The sequence below is a fragment of the Oxyura jamaicensis genome, chromosome 3 (assembly GCF_011077185.1).
Source record: "Oxyura jamaicensis isolate SHBP4307 breed ruddy duck chromosome 3, BPBGC_Ojam_1.0, whole genome shotgun sequence".
NCBI classification, from domain to species: domain Eukaryota; kingdom Metazoa; phylum Chordata; class Aves; order Anseriformes; family Anatidae; genus Oxyura; species Oxyura jamaicensis.
In genome coordinates, this window is record NC_048895.1 from 50,472,550 (window position 1) to 50,490,563 (window position 18,014).

Here is an 18,014-nt window from a genome sequence, read left to right on the forward strand (position 1 = left end):
AAAGCTTGCAAAACAGCATCTATTTCAGACTTGTGTTTATGCTGGATTTGGAGGACAGACAGTTCCTAACTGGAGTAATGCCTACCAGAACAAAAGTTACCCTTGGAAATCCTTTAAAACAAATTAGAACCAAAAATGTAGGTTTGGACAGGTCCGGTGCTTTAAGTCAAATAGCTAGATTTATTATTATTATTATTTATTTTACTTTATTAGGAACAACGTGCCCTAGAACCAGCTTTACCACATCGTGTGACAACAATCTGATACTCTGCACAGGAGCTACGAAAGGAATGAAAACAAAGAATCCCCCCAGCTAAATCCAGTTGGTTAAAACCCAGCTAATAAACTCTAAACACCAGTAGCTCATGAAGTCTAAACTGCAGTTTTCACCACTTGTTTTTAATGCCTGAGTTGCAAAACCATTCTGAGACAACCAAACCTGAGCAGCTGGGGCCTGGTTGTCCTTGCCTGACCAGCGGGGTTGGACCAGGTGACCTCCAGAGGTCCCTTCCAACCTCAGCCAGTCTGTGGTTCTGTGAATGTGAAATGGCAAGAGTTTCTCATATTCTTTTTGTGGTGGCCTCTTTTAAGGAGGGGAAGATGGCTAATTTTGGTAGTTACAGCAATTGAGTGAGAGCAGCAACCCTAGGTCTTAATAACTCAAGTGGGAGGTATATTTTAGAATAGAGAAAATAAAAAGCTTTTATAAAATGAGATTTGAGCTAAGGTTTTTGAAATCACCTAGGGAAGTGTTTGCAATCTGTGTGGACTTACTTCTGAACTGCATGCCCACCAGGTATGGAGCTGAACAGGACGTTCTGCTTCTGGAAGGAAAGCGGGCTACAGGGGTCTGTTGGAACACTTGGGATGATGGCAGAAAGGAACAGACAGCTTTTACGGAGTGCCATCCTATGGGTCACAGAAAGCAATTTGCAAACATTAGAGAAATATTAGGGAAAAGTGAAACAACAATGTCCATCCAGATCTCAAAGCATCTGTGAAAAATTACATAGCCCAGATGGTTGAAATGGTTTTCACATTCATTGCACATGTAGTCTGGTTTTAGCTATCTCCAGTGCAGTCGTTCTGCTGATCTATGGCGGTTATTCTCCCCTCAGTGCCTGAGCATGTTTCCCATTCACATAAATAAGAGTTATGTCTTTGTATCCAGAGAGAGTGGATTTTATTTGTCTCATGCTGTAGCAGCTTCTCACAGGCTGTTTTCTTCCCCCACTCTCAGTTTGGTTAAGCTATCCTGACCTGTGTTTTCTTCGTTTTGAACTCTTCGGACTTTTACTTTTTAGGTAATAAATGTCAGTAAACTATTGGAGATATAAATGGCCAGAAATGAAGCCCTTCATGGGTTCAGCCATCCAAGTAATGTAATCTGAAATATGAGAGGTAGCTAGAAAGAGAGAAAAAAATCATGGGAGTTTGGCACCGTAGAAGTAATTTCATCTTATGTGATGATATCACCACGTTTTTCCCTCTCCTTTCACTCAGTACCTATACATGAGACTCTTGGTTTGCAGTATGGGAATGTTTACTCTTATTTACAGGGCTTTTGTGTTAGTTAGCTGTTTTTTGTAAATTGCTTTTAAAATCTCTGCCATAAGGTACCGTTTAAGCACTGCCAATGATGACTGTGGCTCTTGCTGCTTAAAAGCTTCTAAGCCATGGCCTGTGGGTTTCTTTTGTACATGAGTTTAGGTTCTTTAATGAATACGGTGCCATTGATTGCACCTCGTGCTGTACAGACCAGATTCCAGAGCCCCTGATGGGTGCACGCAGATGCACACCTCCAGGTGGTTGTCCTTGTCTTACACAGCGCTGGGGCTGGGAAGGTGGAGGTGGAGGTGTTCCCTGAACGCTGCCATGGGCTCTCTGGGGGCCTGCCGAGTTGGCGGAGTCACTTTAGCCATTTGTTCTTCCTCCTGCACTCTTCACGTGGTTACAGATGTGCTGTGATCAGGTTAGGGGTGCTCTTCTCCCAGGGATCTTCATGAAGCGCTGCTGTGTCTGTTTTTCTCCCCTACTCTTGGTTTTGGTTTTGTTTTGTTCTGGGGGGGGGGAGGAAAGGGAGACAAAGAGCAGAGGACACAACAAAACTTTTAATCCTGCTGCTGCTCTTATGGACCAGGTCCCCTGCCCAGTTCAATTCTTGTCTCCTTTTGTATGACAAGAGCTGTCATACGACTTCCTGACGATGAATTTCTCTTCACTTCTTCTGTCCCTCCTCCTCGCAGTCCTCAGTTTTCTCACCCACCTCGCTGCCTGGTTAATCAAACTCATTGGCAAGCGGCCACCTTGGGAACAATGAAATGACTGGAGATGCCATGGGGAGGCAGGGGGTGTTCTGCAGTGTCGAGCCAGTGGTGGCACGGGAGGAAGGAGCTCCAGGTTCCCTCAGGTGGCTGCTGTGGGAGTCGGGGTCAGTGTAAAACATGGTGGGGTTTGGTGCTTGTTTGTGCAGAAGCAAGCGCCCATCAGGGCATTCAGCCACCTTAGCTCGAGGGCAATTTGGCATAAGGCCGTGGCTGGATCTTGCTCTTCTGCATCCTCGGCGTTGGCAGAGCTCACGGCCTGCTGGGCCCTTCCCCGCCGCCTCAGCCCGCCAGGTTATCAGAGGCTGGAGCAGAAGCAGATTAGGGCCATTCACACCAGCAGTTTCCTTACCGCATTTGCAAGACTGATAACTTCTGGCAGGGAGGCAGTGACGCCAGCGGGCAGTAATCCTTTCCTCTGGAGAGCTGTTTGCCCTGCCTGTGTGTTTATCCCCGCAGGTGTGGCTCCCAGTAACCCTACCTCTGCTGCTGGTTTTTGGCGTCGGCGGTGGTATCCCGGACGGTGAGTGCGACTCACCCAGCTCCAGCCGTCCTCCCTGGGGAGCTGCTTCAGGGCAAGGTCTTCCTTGAGAGCCGCCTCTCCCCGTGCTGGGGCCGCTGTCACCCTGCGTGAGCTTGGTGCCCGAGCTCTGGCTGTGGCTGGTGGCAGCACGCACCAGTGTTTCCTCAGTGCTGCCCGGCAGCACTTGGAAGAAGGTGTTGGCTTGCAAGAACCAGCCAGACAGGGTGAGGAGACAAGAAGAGGCATGAGAACAGCTCTGTTTAACTCCAGATCCTCGCCTCCCACTGCTTCCTATAAGAGGTAACAGGAAAAGCTGCAGCGGGGCAGCAGGGAGTGTGCCCTGCCAGGTGCATGGCCAGCCTGTGCCACTGCCACCACCACCACCTCCACTGCCACCACCATGCCAGGCAAATACTGCCCTGGTATCAGCATGGGACCAGCAGCTGTCAGCGTGACATGCTGCATGGCATCAAGTCCTTTTTCATGAGGGCAGCACTACGTGCAGGCACGCCCCTGGTCCTTAGCTCCCAGCCTCACCTTCAGCTGAGTTACGGGAGCAAAGTCTGCTCCGTTTGAGGAGTTTAAACACGGCCATGAATGTGTGTCTGCTTGCTTGGCCCAGGATATAGCGAGCTACTGAGGAGTGTTTACTGAGCCGTGCCCTGGCATCCTCATCCTTCCTTTGCAGCTGCTATTTACCAGACAGCATTTGTGGTGAATGTAGCTGGCAGGAAACATCGTCTAGGAATGAGCTGGATGAGTTAAAAGAAATTTTCACACTAACATTGTTACAGGCTTTTGAAAATACTTCACATGAAGGCATATTTTTGTAACACTGAATTAAAATAGCATTGCATGAAGCTGGCTTGACTAAAGTGAATTTACCGTCAAAATGTTTGGTGTTTTTGTTTTGGGTCCCTGTCTTGTTTACAGATCTGCTGTGTTATGCAGAGAGCATCCCAACTCTATCGCCGCATTGTTCCACAGATGTGGCAGCAGCACAGCTCGTTCATCTGCGCTGGGGGAGAGGAGATTTTGCCTTTCTCTTGGCAATTAAAGAAACCAATTATGAAAATGCACTTATTTCACTTTTTGTCAAAAAGGCCTGCTATGACACTATAGCTTTACGAGGCTCAGAGTTCATATTTATTATGAAAAGGTCTTCATTAAAACTTATTGGAGTAAAATAACAGGATAGTTTCTTCCATAGGCTATGCTGAGATTCAGCATTCGCTTTCTCCTCTTTGGGATTTAAATTGCCATTCAGATGATTTAGTTATTCTTCCTGTAGTGTTGTAACCCCTGACTGGAACTTTTCTTTTTTGCAATCATCCCTCCTGAAACTGAGAAAATTGCCTTAAAGTAGTTTTTACAAGAGATCAGAACCCACAAAAACAAAAACATGCAGCCATTGATATACATGTTAGTCCACCGTGCTGATTCTTTCTTGGCATGTTGTGCAATGTACCCCATCCTTTATCTCCTGCTTTGTTTTCTGATTTTGAGTCTTGTTTAGCTTTCTCGCAGGACTGTGCCTCTATTTTGTTTAGAAAGTTCCCAGCAGCCTGCGGTTGCTATAGCTATATGCGAACAGAATATTTGTGCTGTTATTTATTTGAATTGGGACTTTTTAAAACCGTCTCCTTGTCATCAATCTACCAGAGACGTTTGGACAATGTATTAGTCATTGCCGAAGTGACACGAAACACTGCACAGTGTTTGGAGACGCCCTTCCAGCAAAGGACCCCGAGGTTCAGGCCTCCACAGATGTGCGGAGCAGCGCTCCCCGTGCCTCACTCACTCGCATGCTTAATAGGCTTCTTGCCTGTAAATCCCCATGTGCCACGGAGCGATTGGCTCTGCAGAAGGGGTGGTGTACCGGAAAGCCTGGACGTCCCTGATTTATCTCCCAGCTCCCGTCTCCAGCGCTGCTGATGATGGGTGGAGCGCGCTGCTCCGGCACGGATGATGCTGGTTGCCACCCGAGCGAGCGGCGGAGGAGCGGGGCTGGGTGCTCAGCAGCCAGGGGCAGGCTCAGAGCTGGGGCTTTGTTTCCCGAGCCCTGACGGCAGCGTGGCAGCGAAGCAGCTGAAGTAAACAAACCAACAATAAAGGCATTTTTGTGCAGAATAGGTCCATTATTCTTCCTGACAGCATGACTTGGATTTTGAGGTCTCATTCCTTGTATTGTTCCTTATTTAAAGAGAAAGAGAAAGCAGAACAAGGAATAATACAAATTAGACAGCCTAAGGCTTGTGCTCACCCATAGGATACTATTAAGGTCCTGTCGGCACTACAAATTGGAACCATTCTGCAGCCGGGTCCCTTAACCCAGCTGCATTTTGAAAGCAGTCAGGCCCTAAAGTCTTACGTGCCCGTGTGATCAATTTGCCCGGGACTTTTCCGTGGAGGTCAGGCTCGTAACCACGAGGCAATAAGCAATCACTTACCGAGACTGGCTCATTGATTATTCCACCTGCAGACAACAGAGCGTTTTTTAGCCCGACAGAGGGGCTCACACAGCCATATAGACTTGTGCACGTGCGTGTGTCTATTTACTTTCCTTTCTGTCTCAACTGCAGACGTGATTTTCACCAAAGGGTGCTCGGTGGGCAGCTGGGACATGTGGTGATGCCCTGGTGCTCTGTGCAGTGAGCCACGTCTACAGGGGCTGCCACGGTGGTTTTGGACCCTCCAGAGAGCCGCAGGGCTGCCGGAGGGCTGGAAGAAGCTGTTGGGGCTTCTGGACAGTGGCGTGTTGCATTCTCATGTTCAGTAAGGCTTCAAAAAGTTTGTGTTGTGCAAATTTTCAACCCTTTCTGTTCATTTGGACTGGGATCCCATGGTATCTGTTCATTTCTGTTCATTTGGACTGGGATCCCTGGACACAGGAAACTCAGCATGGATTCGGGGCAATGGCCTTTTCTTTTTCTTACTCCAGCAGGGGCTGGCTATGCCTGAGCAATGGCCCTTGAGCTTCCTGAAGTGCTAAGGGTGGAGGCATTTCCCAGATACTCAGGAGAGCATGGATTTATGCACTCACAAAGGCACATGGTCTTTCTACCAAGGAGCAGCAAGTCTGTTTTGTCTCTTTGGTAACCTCCCCGGCTGGCCGAGGAAGACTTCTTGCAGCTGGGAGAGGCATGGCTGTGGTGGAGCCATTCCTGTGGGAGAGGTGAGGGAGGGCTTATTGAAAGCCTCAGGGTCTCATCCAGCTTGCCTTTTTCTGGCCTGGGCACTCACAGCAAGGGACAAGCAATAGTGGCGTCACCACTGAGATGAGACACACTGTCATCCCAGTCAGATTAAATATCTCCAGTCCATTTCTGGAAAGAGCATATCAAGAACACTAAGTGGAACATAGCTGTATGTTTAAAACTTTTCAAAGTTCCTGACTGCATGCATTACACACACAGTTTGTCAGGTTGTTCCATGCCATTTTTCCTCTAATCCCGACACTTGTGATTTTCCCAGGGGATACATGGAGTAAACCCTTTCTTCACTGTCAGAACTGAGCCCATTTTAATTGGGCAGCCTGGAAGATCTTTTGTTCAACTCGACGCTGATTCTGTTTGCACATCTGCAGCATTTAAACATTGCACGATTGTTTAAATGCAATGTTTAAATGCATTTAGCATTTAATGTGTTTATGTTCAAATGCATAAACAATGCACGACCACCTCAGTTCATGGTCTTCAAGATAAATAACTAATATATTTTCCCCCAAGGTAAGCAAACTGACAGTGGAGGGATTAAAGGGAAGCCACAGAACATACCTCCAACTATTGACAGATGACACATAACAGAATATATTGACTGATAAATAAAGAAGTGGCTGAGAGCAGTGTCCATCAGCAGCTACCACCAAACAGCTTCCCCTCTTGCTCTCCAAGCACAGTTTGGGAAGCTGATGCCCCGACGCCCGGCGCTGTCTCTTGTGGCCAACGGAGAGGACAAGCAGCACCAGGGTCACCGGGATGGAGATGGCACAGAGCGAACAGAGAAGCTGCACTGTGAGGACGTGTGGTACATGCGGGATCGCTGGCACAGGGACACCTTTTTCTTTTCAGCATTACAGCTGTTCAGCAGAGGTTGTAAAGCTCGACTTTTAACGCAGAAAATCAATCAACTTGGAAACCCCAAACTCTGTCTGACTACTGGTCTTTAAAATCCTGCAGTTTTATATTGTTTTTGTCCTTTTTCTTCTTTTGATTTGTTACTGTGGGGTAACCATCCCGTTTTCGAATGCATACATATGCCTAATTAAACATTCACCGTTCAACATACATAAAATTCATTAAGACTATGGAAGCCCTGTTAAAAAAGGAGTTACTCCCTCTGCAGCCTTATACAAACATGTAAAATGCTTGAGTCAGACTGAATCCTGAGGTTAAAAATAGACTGGTAAAGTCTTCGTATTTACTTTCTGAATTTTAAGCCCCGTGGAGGAGAGGGAAGCGTTTAAAGTTTTCCCACTTTAATCATTGCCTCTGATACCAGGGGGAGTAAGTGGCTTTTTTTATTTTAATGCAAACAGGAGATTCTCAAGACTTGAAATGAAATCCTGAGCACAGGCGACAGCACACTTCCTGCTTCCTTCCCGTGCTTTCCTGACTGCTATCCTCCGCTCCTGGGAGGAGGATAGTCGCCTGCCTCCCTGCTTCACCTTCAGCACAGCCCCTCTCCTTTCTTCAGGGCTCGTGCCTGTCCCCCTCCCAGGATGCCGGGCTGTGTGCTCCTGCTCACCTTGGCCTGAAAGTCACTGCTGCTGTGCAGTCCTGGAGAAACCAGGATACGGGCAGGTGCATGTGTGGGTGTCCTCCCTGAGCCAAAGGACAGGACCCATTTGCTATATTGCTCTCTCTCACATTTCTCAGTGCCCATCCATCCTCCCACGGCAGCAGCGATGGGTGGCAGGGCAGGGGTGATGCAGCTCTCACTGGCGCTGCTTCCCTCCTTCACGGGGAGGTTTGTCCTCCTGCGGGGACCCTTCCAGAACCATTGAAGTGATTCAAACAGAATCATTTTCTGCTCTTCCATCCCTCCAAAACAGCAATGCTGTTTTTGCTCACATGAGGAAGAAATCAAGGATTATTGTATCCTGAAAAGGGAAGAACTAAGGCAAATGAGTGACTTAAATTGGCAGGGAGGGACTTGCTCTATGGCTCTCCATCTCAGCGTTGTTCTACCCCTTCTGAGCTACGTGATAGGTGTCTTTGATAGAGCATTTTATTTTATAATTTGCTTCCAAATTAAACATTGATAGTTTAATGATGACTAGGTGATCTTGGAAGTCTTTTCCAACCCTAATGATTCTATGATTCTGGGAAACTAAAAAAGATAAACATTGGTAGTAGGGGCATGGTTGGACCAGATGATCTTGGAGGTCTTTTCCAACCCTAATGATTTTATGATTCTATGAAACTAAAAAAGACATTTTAGAAATTTGTGTTCAAGAACCTTTGTGAAGGCCCAATACTGAAAATCTTCTGACACTGTGTGTGCATACGTATAAGAAAAATCTGTGCATGTTGGTGTAGGAACGAGTTATGACTTTCAACACGTTCGCTTGCTTTTAGCACTTGATGTTCACTTCAGTTAGTGCAGTCACAAAGTTTTTGCTGGACCAAGTCCTGGGTAAGATTTCGAGGGCCACACCAAGCTATCAGCATTTCACATCATCGGCAGGGCTGGTGCTGGAAGGGAAGCTGCAAAGGAAGCAGCCAGGGCTGGGAGCAGGGGCCAAGGTGTGGGGTCCAGGAGCCCCCCTCGGGCAATGCCCAGGCACAGGGGGGCCGCATCCCTTGGGAGAGGGGGAGCCCGGGCACAGGGGCTGTGCCGCAGCCTTTTGGCACCCGGCGTGAGCGGTGGAAGTGACACCCGTCTCGCACAACGGGAAAGCCCTGTTTGTTTGTCAAAGGAAGGCCAGGAGCTGGACAACTGCAGCTGGGCGGCTCTGCCTTTGTCTGAAAGTCAGCGCCGGAGAGCCCGCCGGGCCTTCGGCTCAGTGCTCCTGAGCCGCTGCATGTACCTGTCGCTGTGGGTTGTACCAGGCTAGCCAGCGGCTAACCAGCATTTTGGGGAGGCAGGGCTCTTCCCCAAGGCTGGGACTGATGGGCTTGCTGAGGCTTTTCGTCTGGAGTGCGAAGCGCCGTTCTGGAGGCTGATGATTTTTCCCCCCTTGCTGGGTCTGGAAGTTGCAGAAGTGAGTGGCACGGATGCTTGGGCGAGTAGCCTAGGCTGGAAAGAAGAATTAACTTAATAATCCCCACCGAGACAGTTGCTATTACACTGATGTGAGATGGTAAGTCATTTAGATCACTCCATCCTCACATTTTTATAGCTATGTACCTGTGTTTCCAAGCTACATTCAGATTGCATCGAGGCTTTTCACAAACCTATCATATGGTTAATTACAGCTGAATTTAGTAGTTACTGTCATTGTATATTTGATTGAAAATAAGTAGTTTCACTCAAGCTGTTTTCACCCTGAGAAGATAGATCTTACTTGTAATATTATGGTTTGTGCACAGCCCTGCTGCCTGCTATCTTCCTCAACAGAAAGGTAAGAAACGAAGTTAAACAATTACTTGTAATTGCAGGTAAGATTTGAATGTTGATTTATATTTTTAATTGCTTCCATTTAAAAAATTATGGGTGAATGTGAAGATGAGTAATGTTTAAACTGAAAGAAAACAGACCCATAAATATAAATGTGAAGCAGCAGGATGTGTAAAAGGGCAGTCTTTTTTTTTTTTCTCCTCTCAGCTTTAGTACTCCTGAAAGCGTGCTTCTTGAACTGACCTTGACTTCAGATTGTTTCTCAGTGGCCACAGCTTCTAATTACTCGCCTTTTCACACTGGTTTTGAGCCAACAGAAACTGAGTATTATGCGTTCTCTTGGTCTAGATGTGATTTTCTGTTCAGGGCACTCGTGCTGGAGAAAATAAAACCCAGATGATTCACTGGGTGACTGAAGCTGTTGGTACTTCCCAGGGATGGCACAAGAAATGAAATCTCAATTAAGAGTGACTTTCTCTTACAGAGTAAAGCCTTTGAATCACAGCGTACCTCCGAGCCTTTTGTCTGCCAAATGGGTGGGGGTAATTGAGAAAATGCAGTCAAGATGTGAAAAAAAGTGCCTGGGGGCATGCAAGGCCTGTTTCCAGTGATGCACGGATGTTAGTAACATGCTGAGCTTTAAAATCCCAGAGCACAGTAAAGCAGAATATTCCCATCCCACTCCCTGGGAATTAAATTAGGTGTCGAACCAGAGGCCTTTATGAAAAATAAGATCAGAAAACGTTTTGTTTTCAGTTAGAAGTTTTATGTGACTTGCTACTTTTGTGTGTGTGTGAAGGCTTGAAAAAATACAGCCCTGTGATATCACTGAAATGAGAGATCATCACTTTCTGTCAGTGCCTTTTATATAAATGTGTTGCTATTTTAACTCAGAAGCTGTTCAGTTATGCGCCTAGTTTCTGAAAAATTTGCAGACTGTGCTTCAGCAAAAGGAGTTATAAAAATTATAAAAGCATAAAGTGTGCTTTATGGTATATATTATGCTGCAGTTTATCTGCTTTATCAAGCTTGAGGTTCTTAACTCTCAGAATTGCATGCAGAACTGAACTGAGGGTTTTTTTGCCTTTTTTTTTTTTTTAATTTAGGTCCTAGCTAAATAAGCAGGTTTTCACAAGTGTAGCCATCTCATACCGCATTATGTTAGAGCATAAGAATTTAAAATGAAAGGAAAATGGGTGGTAATTAGGAAAAAGAAATCTGGACTCTTCAGTCTAAGTGTTCCTGAAGTGGAGACAGGCACAGAGTGCGGCCCCATTGAGAAGCAGTGAAAAAACATTTTCAAACTCCCTCCCCTTTCAGAAGGCACACTTGGGAAAATGACAAGACTTGACTCACTGCGCCTGGAAAAGGCTCGCGTATTCACATCCCTCTCTGTGCCAGTGGGAACCCCTGCACCCCTGAGGGAGGCATTTTAAGAGAGGGCTGCAGGGGTGCACATCCCTTCCTCTGGCGCTGATTGTTTCAGGCAAGGCAATTCAGCACCACTTTGCTGGCAGCCTGGGGGACCAAGCAAAACTCCTGACTCTGCCCCATCCCACCCTGGGGCGGGCGCGGGGAGCAAGTAACGAGGAAATTGGGTGCAGTGAAAATTCATTTAAAGGAGTTTGAAAGATATTGCTCGTAGAGTGTATGAAGATATCACAATGAAGGGAGGATTACATATTTCTAAATGCAGATTGGCTATTTTAAGAGAAAATCATAAAAAAATAAAGACACTGGGCTTTATTCCCTTTCTTCATAAAATATGAAGCACATCTTTTTTTAATGCTTTCAATTTTCTTCCTTTTATGGCCTATTGTAAATATGCAGTATTCTTGATCTCAGCTGTTCAAGGCTTACATTAGCCTTCCTGAATAATGAGAATTCTTCTTTAAGCAATTCCCCACAAATACATTTTTGGTATGTTTTTATGCTGGGTGGTTGGGTTTTGTCAGTATTTCAAGCATGCTGAAATGGTATTTTCATGGACTGTAAAATCAAGAGATTTAAACAGCTCTGCTTTCTTCTCCTAATCTCCATTTCTACCTAAAAATAAAAAATTAAAATCTTTTGTGTCCACATAACTTCTTGTGATTGGAGAGAGGAAAAGAAATGCCAGCTGTCATAAATTCTTAGGTTGAAGATCTCCCAGCAAAGCTTGCACTAACAACAGTTAATCCCAGGCAGGTTTTTTGGTTGTTTTGTTGCTGTTGTTGTTGCTTTTATTTTTGTTTTTGTTTTTTAGGACACACAATGTAGACTTAACAGCTAGGTCCCTGGGTTAAGGTATTTTTGCACTCTTCTGGATTGATTCAGATCAGTGCCTGCAACATCTCAGTAGCCCAGCTGATAGAGGTCTACAATTCTGAGGAGTGCAAAAGGTTTATTTTATATTCCTACTGTTGGTAAATCTTCACATAATGGTTGCTTTTCTGTGACAGCAAGAAAGAAGTTGACTCATGCTCTGCCTGCAGTCTCCAGATCCTGTTGTGAGAGCTGCTGCAGGGCCAGCTGTCTCCCATCTTCTGCTCATGCTTCTGACTTATTTCCTCCCAAGTGAAGTATTTTTGCAAAAATAGGTCCTTTTCTCCATCTGCCTCCTGTTTGTGTTAGCTCATTTCTCCAGTTTCCATATCCATCTGCGTATCTGATCATGCTCTCCAATATGCCTGCACTTCTTTCTAGCTTTGTACTATCTGAAAAGTCAGTAAGCAGGTAGCATCACCCCCATCGGAGAACACCCTACGACATGGTCCTGTCTTCTTCACTAATGATTTTCAGTGCTTTTTGTTGGCCTTTTCAGGCTCGGGCACTTCCTTGCAGGTTCCTGCTGAGCCACATGAGGATGGGTACTGGCCCATCAAGAGCCTCAGAGCAGACACCTGGGTCACAGCTCTCAAAACGTGACCAGCCCCTGGACAAGTCTGCTGTAAAAATATTGAGTCATGCCTAAATGTCTTGATAAACCATTGACAAACACTCTTTGAGATGGTGTCTCTGCCATGCATCAGCCCTGATACTTTCATGTAGACCGCTGTCTTAATCAATATCCTATGTGCAGCAGCAAGAGGAACCCAATGAGGCTGGAGATATATCTCATCTTATCTGCATGCATAGCATCATATTGTCAAAGAAAATTAGCCTTATTTGAGAATAATTTTGATTGTTTCTCACAAAGGCATGTGAACATAAGGTCTTGAAATGCTTACAAACAGCACGCGTGACTCTTTGTTTCCGAGCATATTTACTGTAAATTTAGGTCAGACCGAATGGCCGATCAGGGTCTCAGTGAAACACAACCCATAAGGTGCACGTTTACTTGCCTCTTCTCTCCCTTCCGCAACATTAACCCTCTGTATCAGTGAGCCTGAATCTCTGGTGCTGGGCTCGCCAGACTTGTGCCAGGAGGATTTTGGCTTGCTGTGGCTAAGGCCCCCCAGGGAGGGGGTCGGGCTCGGCTCCTCTCCCTGGTTCACACCCAGGCTGCATCTGCCATGACCACCTCGAGCCACTTTCCCTAACTTGCACATCAAAGGTGAGCTTGGTAGCCTGTGGTTTTTGTGTCTCGGTAGCATTTGGGTGGGTAAGCCCTTCTGATTGCCAGCAGCTCCATGTGACACCACTCAGAAACAATCCTCACTCGCCCTGGCTTATGCTTGATTTCATTAGCTATGAGAGATGTTCAACAGTACCAGACCTTGGTTATTTTTCCCTCTTATTACTGCCCCCAGACTCTCAATGGAGCTTTCTGCCATGTCTTTCCAGAGTGCAACAAGGGGAGATACCTTCAAAATACAAATACAGGCCTCTCCCTCGCCTGTCATTCCCTAACAAGCTGTATTAATATTTCAGTTGTGCAAATTATCTACAAGTTGATGTTGTGCCAGTTATGTATTTTATTAAGCATTAAGACTTCTAGTTCCTCCTGTTTCGTGCCTCTTACCTCTTTTAGCAGCATGCAGGCTTTTAATACATTTGCCACACTGAGCTGCTATTTGTTCTTTCCCCTCGTGTGACCTTACAGTGAACCCCACTACCTCGTCTCCCTTCTTCCCCTCTTCTCAGTTTGTACTCTTTTTTTTTTTTTTCCTCCTTTCCATCACTTTCCTGGGTTTTCACTGTTTGACATTGTTTTGGTTGAGAGGGGAGAATTTAGGTCACCGTCTTTGTTGTTTTTTGTCTTTCTTCACTAGATGGATAACGGCAGAATAGCAGGGAATCTGTCGTGGAGCCATTATCCCATGATCAAAGAACTCAAAGCACTCAGTGGCGTACTCTGCATAGCCACACGTTCATCCCCAGCGTGTGTTTCTGTGGGCACACACGTGTGCCTCTCTCTTTCTGGCCGCTCTTTTACACCAACATGGTAGGCTCTAAGGTGATGCTTGGGTAGCCCCGCACACCTTCTCCCATGTGCCCATTTGTTTTCTAAATTTGTGCTGCTTTCCCTAGGAACCCATGCTTTTGTTTCTGTTTGGAAGCAGGAGCAGCTTCTGGCTTCCAGAAGCCCTCCAGAAGGAGGCCAGAAGGAGGCCTGAAGGTGGCTGTGCACCCTGGAGAGGAGCAGGAGCACTTCCCTCTGGCTTCCTCGGGCTGGGATGCTCTGGGCTCCCCTCCTGCCGACCTGGGCTGCTCCTCAGGGGCCTGGGGACCTCTCTGCTTCTGCTTGGAGGCAGGGAGGGAAGGGCGAGCGCTGGAAGCCAGGCCCCAGGTCTGCGAGCACTGGGCCCACTGTGCCTGCTGAGGCCCCCGAGCAGCACGCCGGATGGGGGCAGGCAGCTGCAGTCCCGAGTCTCCCGGCGTGACAGGTGAGCACGAAACCTGGGGCGAGAAGAGCCCGGCACCAACAGCACAGCCAGGGGTGCAGCTGCCCCACGGGAGGCGGCAGAGCCTGGGCATGCTGAGCCCGGCGGGGAGGTGCTTCGTCCCCGTGCCTGCTTCATCCCCGACCTGCCGCCTCATCACCTCAGAGTGGTCGAGGCTCAGCAGAAGCGATTTGCCACCGTGATGTATTCCTAAATTGCGCCGGTGCAAATCTGCGTGGCGAATTTACGGCTGCTAAAAACTAAGGCGTTTTCTTAATGGCTTTACAAGGACTTCATTAAGGTACTTAATGAGGCCTCAGAAACCTGTCAACCACAAGCTGAAAATCACCGCTTCAGAAATAAGGCGTTAGGGATTGCTGAAGTCACGGTGTGTGTTACCTGGGCTGCTGCTTGAGGAAGGCTGCTGCTCTCTATTTCAGCAGTGAAGACTGGCCGTGGAGGTTTCAAAAGCGATTTGTTTCCTCCGCTGATAGCAGCAGGGGAGGGACTTCAGTAGCGAGGTCATTCTAAATGTCTTGTTCCTCTTTCTCCCCTTTCACCATGTTGGTGCAGGGTTTTCCATAGGGAAATCCAGAAAGGTCTGAGGGCCTGAAATGAAGACAGATAAAACTCTGTCGTGATTCTTATAAACGTAGATTAGCTTGGTTGTGGTTGAATGTTCCCTGGTTCTTCATCTTTATTTCTGTGTCAGCAAATGGTCACTATGATATAGGGCCAGCTTCTTCTACAATTAATACAGTTGTTCATGGGAAATGCAATTAAAATCTGACCGCCTGTCACTGTACTCCCCTCCAGTCGTGCTGCTGATAAAGTTCTCTGGATTTCTGCCATCTGCTAGTTCTAACATGCCCAGTTTCCTTACAAAAAGGCTTTGCTTTCACCTCCAAAACATTTGATATTTGAGTTCAGTTTCCTGTGAAACTCTGCATCTTGTGAGTGCTTTGTAGCACAGAAGTGCTGCTTTCCAGCAAACACTCCCACGTCTTCACATGGTTTGGGGCTTTATTACAGAGCATTTCCCCTGTAAGTGTCTGCTTACTGCTGGGTGTTTTCTGTGGGTTTCACTGTAATGTTTTTAACAGGTTTATTTCTGTTATGCTCGGTTGTATAAAAGATGCCCAGCAAACCAGATTAATTTCCAAGATATCTTTGCTTCCTTAGACTCATGGAGCATGTGATGCGCAGCCTGGGCTGGTCCCTGGCTATTCACAGCATGCCAAGTACAGCCAGCAGTCCCTGGACTGGGACTCAGGAAGACCCCGATTTCCTCCTTGGTGCTGCTGCTGATTAGCCATGTTTCCCAATGCAAATCACGTCGTCTCTGGGCATCTTCACCTTCTGACTCAGATGCAGCGTGTAGATTCCTTTCCTCTGTACAGAGTGTTTAGTAGAATAAGGAGGAGCTTGTGCTGTAGGTGAGGTGCCCAGTTGCTTCTGTAGTAGACACTAAATACAGGTTAAATGCTCAATAATATTTAAGAAGTAACAAAACATATTCAGAAAACGGAACAACAGAAAAGATCTACTTGGGCAAACACTTGTCAGGAAACATTTGATCATGATTCTAGTACCTGTCATTTCCTGTTCCTGGATTTATTCTGCATTAGTTATTTCTAGACTTTCCAGAGCCTTATGCGCAGACAAAAGCTCCCATTTTACTTGGCACGTTCCTCTGACTTTGGCAGCTCTGACTTTGGTAACGTTGTCATTCGTTATTACCGCAAGAGTTTTAACATCTCAAATTGTAGACTGCTGGCATCGTGGAAGTTCAGGCAGTGAGAGCAAGTTGCTCAGGAAAGAGAAAGCTCCCTTTCACAGTTGCCAAGGTAATTGTCAGCTAGGATAAAGTCAAAGCACTGACAATTTTAGATCACGGCCCTTTGTTTTTAACACAGATGATAGCCATACCAAGGAAAAATCTTACTTCAGAAGCTGTGGTTATTGCTTTATATTCCTGTCAACATCCATTTTCCATTTCTTGTGCCAACTGGAGTACTTCTCGGACAGTTTAAATCAAGCATGAGCAGCTACTACAGAGAGGGCGCAGGAAGGCAGTGGAGGGACTTTGAGGGAGACCTTGTCTTTCTTTAATGCAGTATAGAGAAGGGACTGGCTCGTCCATAGTCCCGTCTGGATTAGAAGGGAGAAAGGGAACTTCTGGCTGCTCTGTTTTTTTCAGAAGCTGCCCTTGTTCAGGGGAAGCAACTAGGAGATTTATGGCTCACATCGTACTGTTTGCAATGTACAAACCCAGAATTCGCTAGGAACTGCTTTAGACCATTCTGGCAGGGAAATGAAGTACTTAAAGCGTAACTTGCCAGCTTTGGTCCTCTTTATACACTTGTACTGAGCGGGGAGGGGAGTGAGGGGGAGGGCAGATATGTTTTCCTACTAGTGGTTTTGGTACAGTTGTTGCACCTGCAAAGCTACAGCAAAACTCAGTCTGACATTTAAGAGTGTGAATGTTTGTTTTTTTTTTCATCCACTGACATAAAATACTGCTGCAAAAAATATTCCAAAAGTTTCCAAAGGTCTTTTGCTGTGGAAAGCACTAGCACAAAGAGCCCTTTGTTTCACAGGAGTATCCAAACCTGTGGTAAACTCTTGCTCCTGTTTTTTTCCCCAGACAGGTGCCACGAGCTCTTTGACATTTGTAGAGCAGATGGGATGTCATTTCAGCCTCGTGTCTAATTGACAGAACCTTAATAACTCTCTCTACACGTCCCTCCTCAGAAAGCGTGGGCCATGGGATCGTGGAGAGGGCTCTCTCCTCATACAAAATGCCCTTAACATATGTACTGCTGGGCGAAATGTGGGAGCTACACTCTAACTGGCCTGTGAAGGTTCTGGGGATTCATAATCCAGGGAAATAATTTCTTGCTGCTGGATTTGCTGTTTTGGATGGTTGGTCACTTGCTGCTGGCTTGGCTTCCATACATTGTATTATGTATACACGCAGTCCGAGATGTTATTGTATGCATATATTCTTATATAAATAGCAGTCTTGTTTCTATATGCAATTCCATAATGACATATGAGTTGAATATGTGCAGAACACGTGACCACCTGGTAGTCTCTGGGGCTGTGCGAATGCACACGTCTGTCTGCCCTTGGCTCTTCCCTCTCCACAGCTCCCAGGGGAGTGACTTTACGAATGTCCAATTTGAAGATTCCAAACTCGGTGGGGGTCTCATTGCCAAAAGCCTGGTGCCTGTGGAGGTGTCAGAGAAGAAGGTAGCTGTCCTAACCATTTCTGCAAATCTCAGCACACCAACAACACGTTCAAGTGCTGCACATGCTCAAGTCTCATGTGAAGAAAGCAGAATAACTGTTTTGAGTGCAACTTCTGCTAAAGGTTGTACGCTCCTTTGCATGCCTTGTTTACACAGGAAAGCCACATTTGCAATGTGTTTCTAGCATTTCCGTCCCAACAGGCAGCTATGCTTCCCCAGAAATCGTTTCTGTAAAGAAACCAGGTGTTGATTTTACTTTTGGAAAGGCAGCTAGGCTGCATTTTATGGTGGTTGTCATTGGCTAAGACCAAGAGGGGTAGAAGTACCCAAACAAATATTTAATGCATTTCAGTTGGAGTATACATGAACTAACAAAACCCTTGCCCTCGAGCAGCTGTAATTTCTAGGATTATTCTTATGAAGCGTATTGAGTTTGGGATTCTTGGCTCCCTGGTGCAGCAGCCTGTCCCTCTGGCAACTGTCATCCCCGATCATATCAGTTACACGCTGCCACGGCCATTCAAACGTCTTGTGCAAATGGCAATAC

The 18,014-nt window shown here is 46.5% G+C and overlaps 1 protein-coding gene across 5 annotated transcripts in view; it reads left to right on the plus strand.

Annotated features, from left to right (window-relative positions):
* The window catches only part of SASH1 (SAM and SH3 domain containing 1), a 545,811-nt gene that overhangs the window by 393,766 nt on the left and 134,031 nt on the right, over nt 1-18,014 (plus strand). The window lies entirely within an intron of this gene.